The sequence below is a fragment of the Salvelinus fontinalis genome, chromosome 28, assembly GCF_029448725.1.
Source record: "Salvelinus fontinalis isolate EN_2023a chromosome 28, ASM2944872v1, whole genome shotgun sequence".
NCBI lineage: Eukaryota > Metazoa > Chordata > Actinopteri > Salmoniformes > Salmonidae > Salvelinus > Salvelinus fontinalis.
The window spans coordinates 43,288,551-43,305,910 of NC_074692.1; positions in this window are offsets into that span (position 1 = coordinate 43,288,551).

The window sequence follows — 17,360 nt, forward strand, 5'->3', positions numbered from 1 at the left end:
AGCTCAATCAAGCTCAATTAGATCCTGTTTCAGTCTTTAAAAGGTTTTAAATACTATTTGAACCCAGGTTGGGTGGTCTGGTGGAGTAATCTGCTTTTCAGAGATGGCTGGAAGCCCTTCAGGAACCCCCCCCACCCCCACCACCACCACCACCACCACCACCACCACCACCACCACCACCACCACCCTCCCTCCCCCTTCATAACCCAGGACCATGTGTTTGACTATTTATAGGTGAACATATCACTGTGGCCCCGTGAGAACATCTGTCTACCCAGAGTATAATCTCTCAGATGAAAACGTTTGTGTTTTCTTGAGCTCTTTTTCAATATGTCTTCCTCCTGTTACAGGCTTAGCCACAGTAAGGAGTGAAGACCCTAAAGGAATCCAAGTCCACCCCTCCACCCCTCCTCCACTCCACCCCTCCTCCCCTCCACCCACCCCTCCACCCCTCATCCCCTCCACCCACCCATCCACCCCTCCTCCCCTCCACCCATCCACCCCTCCTCCCCTCCTCCCCTCCACCCATCCACCCCTCCACCCACCCCTCCTCCCCTCCACCCCTCCACCCCTCCTCCCCTCCACCCATCCACCCCTCCACCCCTCCACCCACCCCTCCACCCCTCCACCCACCCCTCCACCCCTCCACCCACCCCTCCTCCCCTCCACCCCTCCACCCCTCCTCCCCTCCACCCATCCACCCCTCCACCCACCCCTCCACCCCTCCACCCACCCCTCCACCCCTCCACCCCTCCACCCATCCACCCCTCCTCCTCCCCTCCACCCACCCTTTCACCCCTCCTCCCCTCCACCCACCCCTCCACCCCTCCTCCCCTCCACCCATCCACCCCTCCTCCCCTCCTCCCCTCCACCCACCCCTCCTCCCCTCCTCCCCTCCACCCATCCACCCCTCCACCCACCCCTCCTCCCCTCCACCCCTCCTCCCCTCCACCCATCCACCCCTCCACCCCTCCACCCACCCCTCCACCCCTCCACCCACCCCTCCACCCCTCCACCCACCCCTCCACCCCTCCACCCCTCCACCCCTCCTCCCCTCCACCCCTCCACCCACCCCTCCACCCCTCCACCCACCCCTCCACCCCTCCACCCCTCCACCCATCCACCCCTCCTCCTCCCCTCCACCCACCCTTTCACCCCTCCACCCCTCCACCCACCCCTCCACCCCTCCACCCACCCATCCACCCCTCCACCCCTCCACCCCTCCTCCCCTCCACCCCTCCACCCCTCCTCCCCTCCTCCCCTCCACCCATCCACCCCTCCACCCCTCCACCCACCCCTCCACCCCTCCACCCACACCTCCACCCCTCCACCCCTCCACCCATCCACCCCTCCTCCTCCCCTCCACCCACCCTTTCACCCCTCCTCCCCTCCACCCACCCCTCCACCCCTCCACCCCTCCTCCCCTCCACCCCTCCACCCCTCCTCCCCTCCACCCATCCACCCCTCCTCCTCCCCTCCACCCACCCTTTCACCCCTCCTCCCCTCCACCCACCCCTCCACCCCTCCACCCCTCCTCCCCTCCACCCCTCCACCCCTCCTCCCCTCCACCCCTCCTCCCCTCCACCCATCCACCCATCCTCCTCCCCTCCACCACTCCACCCCTCCACTTATGTGGTGCATCATTATCAGTTGGACCTCTCCTCATATCTTCATTTTAGCCCCCATGTTCCGGTGACCACGATGACATATTCTGAGATCAGCGTTTTAAATCACCTCGATTAAAGTATGTCAATATGTTCTGGTTCAGCTCTGGTGTTGTAAGCAGGGGAGGAACACAGCATCAGCCCAAATCTTACATGAGAGGCTGGAGGAGGTCGTCACACTTCTGAGAACAAAATAATCCAGAAATGCCAAACAGATTATCATCAACAAGGGGATACTACCAAGAACCAAACAAAACCAGGATGTTCATGAGCCAAAGTGCGACGTTACAAACTGAAAATTGTTTTACAAACCGTTGCAGTACTCACCGGAGAGTAGGTTAGGACTAGGAAAGTACTTTGGTTAGCAGAGAGCAACAGTATGTGAAGAGGAGAAAGATAGCGAGAGAGAGATAAAGAGAAAGAGAAAGAGAGAGAGAAAGAGAAAAAGAGAGAGAGAGCGATATAAAGAGAGAGAGAGAAAGAGATAAAGAGAGAGAGGTATAAAGAGAGAGAGAGAGGTATAAAGAGAGAGAGATAAAGAGAGAGATGTATAAAGAGAGAGAGAGAGAGAGAGGTATAAAGAGAGAGAGAGTGAGCAGAGGGAGAGAGGAGAGTGAGAGATAAAGAGAGAGAGAGAGAGAGAGAGAGAGACAGATAGGGAGAGAGAGACAGAGAGAGAGAGATAAAGAGAGAGATATATATATATATATAAAGAGAGAGATATAAAGAGAGAGAGAGAGAGGAGAGGGAGAGAGAGAGTGAGAAGAGGGAAAGAGGAGAGGGAGAGATAAAGATAGAGAGAGAGAAGAGAGAGAGAGAGACAGAGAGGGAGAGAGAGAGAACAGAGAGAGACACAGAGAGAGAGAGAGACAGAGAGGGAGAGAGAGACAGAGAGACAGAAAGAGAGAGAGAGACAGAGAGGGAGAGAGAGAGAGAGAGACACAGAGAGAGAGACAGAGAGAGAGACAGAAAGAGAGAGACAGAGAGAAGAGGATATCAACATGGTATACAACAGTAGTCACAGCAGATGGGCATATCACACAGAACACTGTGAGAGTTCCAGTTCTGACTACTGGGCAGTGAAAGAGTTGCTATAACACATAATACGATAACACACTTCAGTTAGGACTGGGTGGGCCGGCCCTGAGATCTCCAAAAGCTTGACTCAGGGGTGATGAAAATCTGTGCTTGGCTCTCAAATAATGATCCATTCCATGGCTGCTGGAGAATCGTCTGCGTCCCAGATGGCACCTTATTCCCTATATAGAGCACTACTTTAGACCTGAGCCTTATTCCCTATATAGAGCACTACTTTAGACCTGAGCCTTATTCCCTATATAGAGCACTACTTTTTACCAGGGACCAAAGGTGGAGCACTACATATATAGGATCTTAATTTGATAACTCTATTGTTGCTGAGAATTTTCCTGCAGATTAGCTTTTTTTGAGTTACATACATTCACTGAAAATCCACACTAACACACTGTAACGATCGTCTTCGGGAGAAAGAGAGGAGGACCAAAGCGCAGCGTGGTAAGTGTTCATGATGATGTTTTTAATTAAACTCAGAACACTAAACAAAACAATAAACGATGTGAACAAACGAAACAGTACCGTGTGGCGACAAACACTGACGACACGGAAGACAAACACCCACAAACCAAAAGACAAAACAGGCTACCTAAATATGGTTCCCAATCAGGGACAACGATTGACAGCTGCCTCTGATTGAGAACCATATCAGGCCAAACACAGAAAACCAACACAGAAATAGAAAACATAGATTACCCACCCAACTCACACCCTGACCAACTAAAACAAAAGACAAAACAAAGGAACTAAGGTCAGATCGTGACACACACAGTTATATTAAAGCTGCATTCACGCGCTCGTCTGAGCATCCTTTTTCCAAGCAGTGATGTCGGAAATACAACTTTGTTTAATTCATGTGCTTTTTTTCTCTCTCTATTTTAGCTAGCTTGTTAACTTCTTATGGCTGAAGGGGCAGTATTGAGTAGCTTGGATGAAAGGTGCCCACATCAAACGGCCTGCTCCACAGTCATAGTTGCTAATATTTGCATATTATTATTAGTATTGGATAGAAAACACTCTAAAGTTTCTAAAACTGTTTGAATTATGTCTGTGAGATTAACAGAACTCATATTGGCAGGCAAAATCCTGAGTTGAAATCAAAACAGGAAGTCAGAAATCTGAGCTTGTATGTATTCACCAGAGTCCCTAAAGAAATCCCTTTGAGTTATGAATGATTGTGCACTGCCTAGGGGTTCCACTAGATGTCAACCATCAATAGAAATTATAATGAGACTTCTATGATGTTGTGGGAGAGAATGATAGCAGAATCAGTGAGGTGTCCATCAAGCAGCAGGGTTACAAAAGTATCTATAAAAGACAAATTGTCTATAAATGGATACATTTCAGCATTGTTGCTACTCTCCCTAGAAGTGGCTGTCCTGCAAAGATGACGTCCAGAGCACAGCTCAGAATGCCCAATGAGGTTAAGAGGAATCCTATAGCCGTCTTTGTATCAAACATAATTGCGTAGTTATTGAGGTTCGCTAGCCAGCTATTTTCGTCCTACGTAACGCAACGTAGCCAACACTGCTAGCTAGCCAGCTTGCCACCGAATAGCAGCATTGTAGAAACGAGTGCATTACAACGGAACGACTTGATTAGTGTAGTGTTAGCTGGCTACACAGTTGTCTTTGCTATCTTTGATTTGTTTGATCTTAGCTAGCTACTTAGCTGGCTACATAGCCGTCTTTGTATCAAAGATAATTGTGTAGTTATCGAGGTTCGCTGAGGTTCGCTAGCCAGGTATTCTCGTCCTAACGTAACGTAAGGTAGTCAACCCTGCTAGCTAGCCAGCTAGCCACCGATTAGCAGCACTGTAGAAACGATTACATTACAACGGAACGACTTGATTTGTGTAGTGTTAGCTAGCTACATAGTTTTCTTTGCTAGCTTTGTATCTAAGATAATTGTGTAGCTTTGAGTAATTATCGGTTAGCTAGCCAGCTATTTTCGCCTGCCGCGCTGCCGTCCTCCTACCTAGCCAACACTGCTAGCTAACACTGCTAGCTAGTCAACTTCTACCGATTAGCAGCACTGTAGAAACTTACATTACAACGGAACGACTTGATTAGCGTAGTGTTAGCTAGTTGTCTTTGCTGTCCTTGTATCCATGATAATTGTGTAGTTTAGAGAAATTTAGAGAAATTGTCGAGGTCACCTAGCCAGCTTCACTTTCAACAACGCAGCTACTGCTAGCCAGGCTACTTCACCAGCCAGCAGTACTATATCATTTTAGTCAATAAGATCTTTTATTTTATTTATTTTTTGCAACGTAAGCTTAACTTTCTGAACATTCGAGACGTGTAGCCCACTTGTCATTCTAATCTCCTTTGCTTTAGCGTAGCCTCTTCTGTAGCCTGTCAACTATGTGTCTGTCTATCCCTGTTCTCTCCTCTCTGCACAGACCATACAAACGCTTCACACCGCGTGGCCGCGCCCACCCTAACCTGGTGGTCCCAGCCCGCACGACCCACGTGGAGTTCCAGGTCTCCGGTAGCCTCTGGAACTGCCGATCCGCGGCCAACAAGGCAGAGCTCATCTCAGCCTATGCGTCCCTCCAGTCCCTCGACTTCTTGGCACTGACGGAAACATGGCTCACCACAGATAACACTGCTACTCCTACTGCTCTCTCTTCGTCTGCCCACGTGTTCTCGCACACCCCGAGAGCTTCTGGTCAGCGGGGTGGTGGCACCGGGATCCTCATCTCTCCCAAGTGGTCATTCTCTCTTTCTCCCCTTACCCATCTGTCTATCGCCTCCTTTGAATTCCATGCTGTCACAGTTACCAGCCCTTTCAAGCTTAGCATCCTTATCATTTATCGCCCTCCAGGTTCCCTTGGAGAGTTCATCAATGAGCTTGATGCCTTGATAAGCTCCTTTCCTGAGGACGGCTCACCTCTCACAGTTCTGGGTGACTTTAACCTCCCCATGTCTACCTTTGACTCATTCCTCTCTGCCTCCTTCTTTCCACTCCTCTCCTCTTTTGACCTCACCCTCTCACCTTCCCCCCTACTCACAAGGCAGGCAATACGCTTGACCTCATCTTTACTAGATGCTGTTCTTCCACTAACCTCATTGCAACTCCCCTCCAAGTCTCCGACCACTACCTTGTATCCTTTTCCCTCTCGCTCTCATCCAACACTTCCCACACTGCCCCTACTCGGATGGTATCGCGCCGTCCCAACCTTCGCTCTCTCTCCCCCGCTACTCTCTCCTCTTCCATCCTATCATCTCTTCCCTCTGCCCAAACCTTCTCCAACCTATCTCCTGATTCTGCCTCCTCAACCCTCCTCTCCTCCCTTTCTGCATCCTTTGACTCTCTATGTCCCCTATCCTCCAGGCCGGCTCGGTCCTCCCCTCCCGCTCCGTGGCTCGACGACTCATTGCGAGCTCACAGAACAGGGCTCCGGGCAGCCGAGCGGAAATGGAGGAAAACTCGCCTCCCTGCGGACCTGGCATCCTTTCACTCCCTCCTCTCTACATTCTCCTCTTCTGTCTCTGCTGCTAAAGCCACTTTCTACCACTCTAAATTCCAAGCATCTGCCTCTAACCCTAGGAAGCTCTTTGCCACCTTCTCCTCCCTCCTGAATCCTCCTCCCCCTCCCCCCCCCTCCTCCCTCTCTGCAGACGACTTCGTCAACCATTTTGAAAAGAAGGTCGACGACATCCGATCCTCGTTTGCTAAGTCAAACGACACAGCTGGTTCTGCTCACACTGCCCTACCCTGTGCTTTGACCTCTTTCTCCCCTCTCTCTCCAGATGAAATCTCGCGTCTTGTGACGGCCGGCCGCCCAACAACCTGCCCGCTTGACCCTATCCCCTCCTCTCTTCTCCAGACCATTTCCGGAGACCTTCTCCCTTACCTCACCTCGCTCATCAACTCATCCCTGACCGCTGGCTACGTCCCTTCCGTCTTCAAGAGAGCGAGAGTTGCACCCCTTCTGAAAAAACCTACACTCGATCCCTCCGATGTCAACAACTACAGACCAGTATCCCTTCTTTCTTTTCTCTCCAAAACTCTTGAACGTGCCGTCCTTGGCCAGCTCTCCTGCTATCTCTCTCAGAATGACCTTCTTGATCCAAATCAGTCAGGTTTCAAGACTAGTCACTCAACTGAGACTGCTCTTCTCTGTATCACGGAGGCGCTCCGCACTGCTAAAGCTAACTCTCTCTCCTCTGCTCTCATCCTTCTAGACCTATCGGCTGCCTTCGATACTGTGAACCATCAGATCCTCCTCTCCACCCTCTCCGAGTTGGGCATCTCCGGCGCGGCCCACGCTTGGATTGCGTCCTACCTGACAGGTCGCTCCTACCAGGTGGCGTGGCGAGAATCTGTCTCCTCACCACGCGCTCTCACCACTGGTGTCCCCCAGGGCTCTGTTCTAGGCCCTCTCCTATTCTCGCTATACACCAAGTCACTTGGCTCTGTCATAACCTCACATGGTCTCTCCTATCATTGCTATGCAGACGACACACAATTAATCTTCTCCTTTCCCCCTTCTGATGACCAGGTGGCGAATCGCATCTCTGCATGTCTGGCAGACATATCAGTGTGGATGACGGATCACCACCTCAAGCTGAACCTCGGCAAGACGGAGCTGCTCTTCCTCCCGGGGAAGGACTGCCCGTTCCATGAGCTCGCCATCACGGTTGACAACTCCATTGTGTCCTCCTCCCAGAGCGCTAAGAACCTTGGCGTGATCCTGGACAACACCCTGTCGTTCTCAACTAACATCAAGGCGGTGGCCCGTTCCTGTAGGTTCATGCTCTACAACATCCGCAGAGTACGACCCTGCCTCACACAGGAAGCGGCGCAGGTCCTAATCCAGGCACTTGTCATCTCCCGTCTGGATTACTGCAACTCGCTGTTGGCTGGGCTCCCTGCCTGTGCCATCAAACCCCTACAACTCATCCAGAACGCCGCAGCCCGTCTGGTGTTCAACCTTCCCAAGTTCTCTCACGTCACCCCGCTCCTCCGCTCTCTCCACTGGCTTCCAGTTGAAGCTCGCCTCCGCTACAAGACCATGGTGCTTGCCTACGGAGCTGTGAGGGGAACGGCACCTCAGTACCTTCAGGCTCTGATCAGGCCCTACACCCAAACAAGGGCACTGCGTTCATCCACCTCTGGCCTGCTCGCCTCCCTACCACTGAGGAAGTACAGTTCCCGCTCAGCCCAGTCAAAACTGTTCGCTGCTCTGGCACCCCAATGGTGGAACAAACTCCCTCACGACGCCAGGACAGCGGAGTCAATCACCACCTTCCGGAGACACCTGAAACCCCACCTCTTCAAGGAATACCTAGGATAGGATAAAGCAATCCTTCTGCCCCCCCCCCCCCCCCCCTTAAAAGATTTAGATGCACTATTGTAAAGTGGCTGTTCCACTGGATGTCATTAGGTGAATGCACCAATTTGTAAGTCGCTCTGGATAAGAGCGTCTGCTAAATGACTTAAATGTAAATGTAAATGTGTCTGCTAAAGACTTAAAGAAATCTCTGGAACACGTTAACATCTCTGTTGACGAGTCTACGACACGTAAAACACTAAACAAGAAAGGTGTTAATGGGAGGACACCACGGAAGAAGCCATTGCAGTCCAAAAAAAAACATTGCTGCACGTCTGAAGTTTGCAAAAGTGCACCTGGATGTTCCACAGCGCTACTGGAAAAATATTCTGTGGACAGATGGAACTACAGTTGAGTTGTTTGGAAGGAACACAACACCATGTGTGGAGAAAAAAATGCACAACATCAAAACCTCATCCCAACTGTAAAGTATGGTGGAGGGAGCATCATGGTTTGGGGCTGCTTTGCTGCCTCAGGGCCTGGACAGCTTGCTATCATCGCCCCAAAAAATTATTCCCAGGTTTAGCAAGACATTTTGCAGGAGAATGTAAGGCTATCTGTCCGACAATTGAAGCTCAACAGAAGTTAAATGATGCAACAGGACAATGCCTCAAAATACAGAAGTAAATCAACAACAGAATGGCTTGAACAGAAGAAAATACACCTTCTGGAGTGGCCCAGTCAGTCCTGACCTCAACCCGATTGAGATGCTGTGGCATGACCTCAAGAGAGCAGTTCACACCAGACATCCCAAGAATATTGTGGAACTGAAACAGTTTTGTAAACAGGAATGGTCCAAAATTCCTCCTGACCGTTGTGCAGGTCTGATTTGTAACTACACAAAACGTTTGGTTGAGGTTATTGCTGCCAAAGTGAGGGTCAACCAAATCCAAGGGTTCACATACTTTTCCCAACCTGCACTGTGAATGTTTACGTGTTGTGTTCAATAAAGATATGAAAAATTATAATTGTTTGTGTTATTAGTTTAAGCAGACTGTGTTTGTATATTGTTGTGACTTAGATGAAGATCAGATACAATTTATGCAGAAATCCAGGTGATTCTAAAGGGGTTCACATACTTTTTCTTCCCACTTTACAGACAGAAAGTACAGAGAGAGAGATACACAAATCGGGAACTGTCCATTGGCATGCAACTCCTCCCATGACCATAATGCAATGCAACATAACATGCATTATAAAATAAATAAATATGGTCATCATGTGACAGTGGTTGTTACTTGTAATGTTTAACATCTGTATCTTACCTATGTACAAACCATTTGCTGTATACAGAAACTTATACAGTATGAGTCGTAGGATGGGGTATGAGAGAGAGAGGAGTCTATATATGAAGAGGGTTCGGAGCTGGCATGGGGAGGGATAAGGACATGGGGAAAGGAGGGGGAGAGACTGAGGAGGGGGCAGGTGGCGGTAGGGGTATAGGGCAGCTTATGGGGAGGGAGAGTCAGCAGGAAGAGAGGGGGAGAGGAGGGAGGAGAGAAGAGAGGAGAGGTGGAGGGGAAAGTGGCGGTTGGAGGGAGGGGGGGGATTAGGCTCTAAGGGGTCTGCCGGTGTGGGTGGAGGTACTGACGGACATGTATCCCACAGCTCCGTGTCACCCCGAGGATCATCGCACATGATTACTAGGGGATCAGTGTGATCGGCTGTCGCTGATTTCAACGACATCTGTCCATGAGGTGAGACATGCTGTGACATGGAGCGTCCCAGATCAGACGTGAAATCTTATCTCCTGCAGATGTTCAACCATAAGGGTTCACTAAAACCCCCTTGTGTTTCTGAGGCTATAATAACAGCAAAGGCAAAGTTCCTGGAGTTTTATTTACCTTTCAGATTCAGAATGAAGGAAAGGTCTTCTCCATCGGCTCAGAGACAGGACAAGCACCGAGACTCGTCTTAAATTAGAACCCTATTCCCTACGAGGCTCTGGACAAAAGCAGTGGACTAAATAGAGAATAGGGTTCTATTCTGGATGCACATCCAGACACATTTATCGCAGCGACTACATATGTAGGATCTTAATTTGATAAATATTTTGCCGCTGAGAATTTTCCTTCAAAGAAGTACATGCAAACGTGGAGTGTATTTGAGTTTGAAAAGGCTTCTAAAGATTGTAATTTCCGATTTCAAATGTCAGATTTTATTTGCCCTAATGAACAAATGTGTTTCTACCTCTACAAAAAGTAAATTCATTATTAATTCGAATTATAATAAACATAATAACATTTCCTATTGCTGCGGGATAATTTTCCTGCTGTAGAAAACTGGCTCTAATTCTAGCATCCAAATGACATTCTAGTATCCAACTGACATTCTAGTATCCAACTGACATTCTAGTATCCAACTGACATTCTAGTATCCAACTGACATTCTAGTATCCAACTGACATTCTAGTATCCAACTGACATTCTAGTATCCAACTGACATTCTAGTATCCAACTGACATTCTAGTATCCAACTGACATTCTAGTATCCAACTGACATTCTAGTATCCAACTGACATTCTAATATCCAACTGACATTCTAGTATCCAACTGACATTCTAGTATCCAACTGACATTCTAGTATCCAACTGACATTCTAGTATCCAACTGACATTCTAGTATCCAACTGACATTCTAGTATCCAACTGACATTCTAGTATCCAACTGACATTCTAGTATCCAACTGACATTCTAGTATCCAACTGACATTCTAGTATCCAACTGGCATTCTAATATCCAACTGACATTCTAGTATCCAACTGACATTCTAGTATCCAACTGACAATCTAGTATCCAACTGGCATTCTAATATCCAAATGACATTCTAGTATCCAACTGACATTCTTGTTATGCTGATGAATGAGGACCCAAAAGCGACGTAATAGAAACAGAGTCTTTATTCCAGTCTTAAACAAACAATGATTCTCAATCCTCTCGTCAGTAGAGATGAACGACTGGAGACGCGACCACAGACTGCAGGTCGCTTCAGGAAGGCACAGGCCGTAGCTGACATAGACACCTGCTCACACGCAGCATCTGAAGAAGGCAAAAACACGACAGGGCGGAACAAGGACACGGAACAGCAAACATCAAACAAGAATCCGACAAGGACAGAAGCGGAAAACAGAGGGAGAAATAGGGACTCTAATCAGAGGGCAAAATAGGGGACAGGTGTGAAAGAGTAAAAGAGGTAGTTAGGAGAATGAGAAACAGCTGGGAGCAGGAACGGAACGATAGAGAGAGAGAGCGAGAGAGGAAGAGAGGGAGGGGGAGAGAGAGGGATAGAAAGAGGGAAAGAACCAAATAAGACCAGCAGAGGGAAGCACAGGGACAAGACATGATGATCAAAGACAAAACATGACAGTACCCCCCCACTCACCGAGCGCCTCCTGGCGCACTCGAGGAGGAACCCTGGCGGCAACGAAGGAAATCATCAATCAACGAACGGTCCAGCACGTCCCGAGATGGAACCCAACTCCTCTCCTCAGGACCGTAACCCTCCCAATCCACTAAGTACTGGTGACCACGTCCCCGAGAACGCATGTCCATGATCTTCCGTACCTTGTAAATAGGTGCGCCCTCGACAAGGACGGGGGGGGGGAGGGAAAACGAACGGGGGCGCGAAGAAAAGGCTTGACACAAGGGACATGGAAGACAGGGTGGACGCGACGAAGATGTCGCGGAAGAAGCAGTCGCACAGCGACAGGATTGACGACCTGAGAGACACGGAACGGACCAATGAACCGCGGAGTCAACTTGCGAGAAGCTGTCGTAAGGGGAAGGTTACGAGTGGAAAGCCACACTCTCTGACCGCGACAATACCTAGGACTCTTAATCCTACGTTTATTGGCGGCTCTCACAGTCTGCGCCCTGTACCGGCAAAGTGCAGACCTGACCCTCCTCCAGGTGCGCTCACATCGTTGGACAAAAGCCTGAGCGGAGGGAACGCTGGACTCGGCGAGCTGGGACGAGAACAGAGGAGGCTGGTAACCAAGACTACTCTGAAACGGAGATAGCCCGGTAGCAGACGAAGGAAGCGAGTTGTGAGCGTACTCAGCCCAGGGGAGCTGTTCTGCCCAAGACGCAGGGTTTCGAAACGAAAGGCTGCGTAATATGCGACCAATCGACTGATTGGCCCTTTCTGCTTGACCGTTAGACTGGGGATGAAACCCGGAAGAGAGACTGACGGAAGCACCAATCAATCGACAGAACTCCCTCCAAAACTGTGACGTGAATTGCGGGCCTCTGTCTGAAACGGCGTCTAACGGGAGGCCATGAATTCTGAACACATTCTCAATGATGATTTGTGCCGTCTCCTTAGCGGAAGGAAGCTTAGCGAGGGGAATGAAATGTGCCGCCTTAGAGAACCTATCGATAACCGTAAGAATCACAGTCTTCCCCGCAGACGAAGGCAGACCGGTAATAAAGTCTAAGGCGATGTGAGACCATGGTCGAGAAGGAATGGGAAGCGGTCTGAGATGACCGGCAGGAGGAGAGTTACCTGACTTAGTCTGCGCGCAGTCCGAACAAGCAGCCACGAAACGGCGCGTGTCCCGCTCCTGAGTAGGCCACCAAAACCGCTGGCGAATAGAAGCAAGCGTACCCCGAACGCCGGGGTGGCCAGCTAACTTGGCAGAATGAGCCCACTGAAGAACAGCCAGACGAGTAGAGACAGGAACGAACAGAAGGTTACTAGGACAAGCGCGCGGCGACGCAGTGTGAGTGAGTGCTTGCTTTACCTGTCTCTCAATTCCCCAGACAGTCAACCCGACAACACGCCCTTCAGGGAGAATCCCCTCGGGGTCGGTAGAAGCCACAGGAGAACTAAAGAGACGGGATAAGGCATCAGGCTTGGTGTTCTTATCTCCCGGGCGATAGGAAATCACGAACTCGAAACGAGCGAAAAACAACGCCCAACGAGCTTGACGTGCATTAAGTCGCTTGGCAGAACGGATGTACTCAAGGTTCTTATGGTCAGTCCAAACGACAAAAGGAACGGTCGCCCCCTCCAACCACTGTCGCCATTCGCCTATGGCTAAGCGGATGGCGAGCAGTTCGCGGTTACCCACATCATAGTTGCGTTCCGATGGCGACAGGCGATGAGAAAAGTAAGCGCAAGGATGGACCTTGTCGTCAGACTGGAAGCGCTGGGACAGAATGGCTCCCACGCCCACCTCTGAAGCGTCAACCTCGACAATGAATTGTTTAGTGACGTCAGGAGTAACAAGGATAGGGGCGGATGTAAAACGCTTCTTGAGGAGATCAAAAGCTCCCTGGGCGGAACCGGACCACTTAAAGCAAGTCTTGACAGAAGTCAGAGCTGTGAGAGGGGCAGCCACTTGACCGAAATTACGAATGAAACGCCGATAGAAATTAGCGAAACCGAGAAAGCGCTGTAACTCGACACGTGACTTAGGAACGGGCCAATCGCTGACAGCCTGGACCTTAGCGGGATCCATCTGAATGCCCTCAGCGGAAATAACAGAACCGAGAAATGTGACAGAGGAGACATGAAAGGCGCACTTCTCAGCCTTCACGTAGAGACAATTCTCTAAAAGGCGCTGGAGTACACGTCGAACGTGCTGAACATGAATCTCGAGTGACGGTGAAAAAATCAGGATATCGTCAAGGTAAACGAAAACAAAGATGTTCAGCATGTCTCTCAGTACATCATTAACTAATGCCTGAAAAACAGCTGGAGCATTAGCGAGACCGAACGGCAGAACCCGGTATTCAAAATGCCCTAACGGAGTGTTAAACGCCGTTTTCCACTCGTCCCCCTCTCTGATGCGTACGAGATGGTAAGCGTTACGAAGGTCCAACTTAGTAAAGAACCTGGCTCCCTGCAGAATCTCGAAGGCTGACGACATAAGGGGAAGCGGATAACGATTCTTAACCGTTATGTCATTCAGCCCTCGATAATCCACGCAGGGGTGCAGAGTACCGTCCTTCTTCTTAACAAAGAAAAACCCCGCTCCGGCGGGAGAGGAAGAAGGCACCACGGTACCGGCGTCGAGAGAAACAGACAGATAATCCTCGAGAGCCTTACGTTCGGGAGCCGACAGAGAGAATTGTCTACCCCGAGGGGGAGTGGTCCCCGGAAGGAGATCAATACAACAATCATACGACCGGTGAGGAGGAAGAGAGCTGGCTCTGGACCGACTGAAGACCGTGCGTAGATCATGATATTCCTCCGGCACTCCTGTCAAATCACCAGGTTCCTCCTGAGTAGAGGGGACAGAAGAAACAGGAGGGATAGCAGACATTAAACACTTCACATGACAAGAAACGTTCCAGGATAGGATAGAATTACTAGACCAATTAATAGAAGGATTATGACATACTAGCCAGGGATGACCCAAAACGACAGGTGTAAAAGGTGAACGAAAAATCAAAAAGGAAATGGTCTCACTGTGGTTACCAGATACTGTGAGGGTTAAAGGTAGTGTCTCACATCTGATACTGGGGAGAGGACTACCATCTAAGGCGAACATGGGCGTGGCCTTCCCTAACTGTCTGAGAGGAATGTCATGTTTCCGAGCCCATGCTTCGTCCATAAAACAACCCTCAGCCCCAGAGTCTATCAAGGCACTGCAGGAAGCAGCCGAACCGGTCCAGCGTAGATGGACCGACAAGGTAGTACAGGATCTTGATGGAGAGACCTGAGTAGTAGCGCTCACCAGCAGCCCTCCGCTTACTGATGAGCCCTGGCCCTTTACTGGACATGACATGACAAAATGTCCAGCAGAACCGCAATAGAGGCAAAGGCGGTTGGTGATTCTCCGTTCCCTCTCCTTAGTCGAGACGCGAATACCTCCCAGCTGCATGGGCTCAGTCTCTGAGCCGGTGGGAGGAGATGGTTGAGATGCGGAGAGGGGGAACACCGTTAACGCGAGCTCTCCTCCACGAGCTCGGTGACGAAGATCTACCCGTCGTTCTATGCGGATGGCGAGTGCAATCAAAGAGTCCACGCTGGAAGGAACCTCCCGGGAGAGAATCTCATCCTTAACCTCAGCGTGGAGTCCCTCCAGAAAACGAGCGAGCAACGCCGGCTCGTTCCAGTCACTGGATGCAGCAAGAGTGCGAAACTCTATAGAGTAATCCGTTATGGATCGATCACCTTGACATAGGGAAGCCAGGGCCCTGGAAGCCTCCTTCCCAAAAACTGAACGATCAAAAACCCGTATCATCTCCTCCTTAAAGTTCTGATAAACGTTAGAACACTCAGCCCTTGCCTCCCAGATAGCTGTGCCCCACTCCCGAGCCCGACCAGTAAGGAGTGATATGACGTAAGCGATCCGAGCTCTCTCTCCTGAGTATGTGTTGGGCTGGAGAGAGAACACAATATCACACTGGGTGAGAAAGGAGCGACACTCAGTGGGCTGCCCAGAGTAACATGGTGGGTTATTAACCCTAGGTTCCGGAGACTCGGATGACCAGGAAGTAGCTGGTGGCACGAGACGAAGACTCTGAAACTGTCCTGAGAGATCGGAGACATGAGCGGCCAGGGTCTCAACGGCATGACGAGCAGCAGACAATTCCTGCTCGTGTCTGCCGAGCATTGCTCCCTGGATCTCGACGGCAGTGTTGCGAGAATCCGTAGTCGCTGGGTCCATTCTTGGTCGGATTCTTCTGTTATGCTGATGAATGAGGACCCAAAAGCGACGTAATAGAAACAGAGTCTTTATTCCAGTCTTAAACAAACAATGATTCTCAATCCTCTCGTCAGTAGAGATGAACGACTGGAGACGCGACCACAGACTGCAGGTCGCTTCAGGAAGGCACAGGCCGTAGCTGACATAGACACCTGCTCACACGCAGCATCTGAAGAAGGCAAAAACACGACAGGGCGGAACAAGGACACGGAACAGCAAACATCAAACAAGAATCCGACAAGGACAGAAGCGGAAAACAGAGGGAGAAATAGGGACTCTAATCAGAGGGCAAAATAGGGGACAGGTGTGAAAGAGTAAAAGAGGTAGTTAGGAGAATGAGAAACAGCTGGGAGCAGGAACGGAACGATAGAGAGAGAGAGAGAGAGAGGAAGAGAGGGAGGGGGAGAGAGAGGGATAGAAAGAGGGAAAGAACCAAATAAGACCAGCAGAGGGAAGCACAGGGACAAGACATGATGATCAAAGACAAAACATGACAATTCTAGTATCCAACTGACATTCTAGTATCCAACTGACAATCTAGTATCCAACTGACATTCTAGTATCCAACTGACATTCTAGTATCCAACTGACAATCTAGTATCCAACTGACATTCTAGTATCCAACTGACATTCTAGTATCCAACTGGCATTCTAGTATCCAACTGACATTCTAGTATCCAACTGACATTCTAGTATCCAACTGACATTCTAGTATCCAACTGACATTCCTGTATCCAACTGACATTCTAGTATCCAACTGACATTCTAGTATCCAACTGACATTCTAGTATCCAACTGACATTCCTGTATCCAACTGACATTCTAGTATCCAACTGACATTCTAGTATCCAACTGACATTCTAGTATCCAACTGACATTCTAGTATCCAACTGACATTCTAGTATCCAACTGACATTCTAGTATCCAACTGACATTCTAGTATCCAACTGACATTCTAGTATCCAACTGACATTCTCGTATCCTCAGAGTAAGTTACAATGATCCATGACAGAGAAAGTAATTTACATGTATAATCCACTGATTGACCAGAGTGTCCTTTACTAAAACCAATATTGCCCGGCTTCATAAAATGGATTATTTATATACTCTGCAATGGGAAGTAATTACATAGTTCATAACAGTGAGATGAGGATTACAAAATTCATTATAGTTTTCAGTGTGGCACAGCTTGTAGACAATTACTTTAAGACCCTAAAACCTCTAAGAAATACAAATCATTTCCTCAATATGGAAGACCGGGATACTTTAGCTGCGTCCCAAATGACACCCTATTCCCTATACAGTGCATATGGCCCTGGTCAAAAATACTGCACTTTATAGGGAATAGCATGCCATTTGGAGCGCATCCTTAGATCTGACCCTCTATCTTTGAGAATGGATAGAGGCTGATGTAAAAATGATCTCTCTCTAAGCTAACAATCCCCTCATCTCTGAGTTTTATAAGGGAAATGCTTAAACATATGGCTGTTAATATTATCTTAGACAGCAGTTTGAACCTTTCTGTGGATATTTGGGGAAGAAATCTGTGGTTTAATGTCTTGCAGACTTTCACTAACCGCATATGCCCGGAGAAAATCCCTTGCTC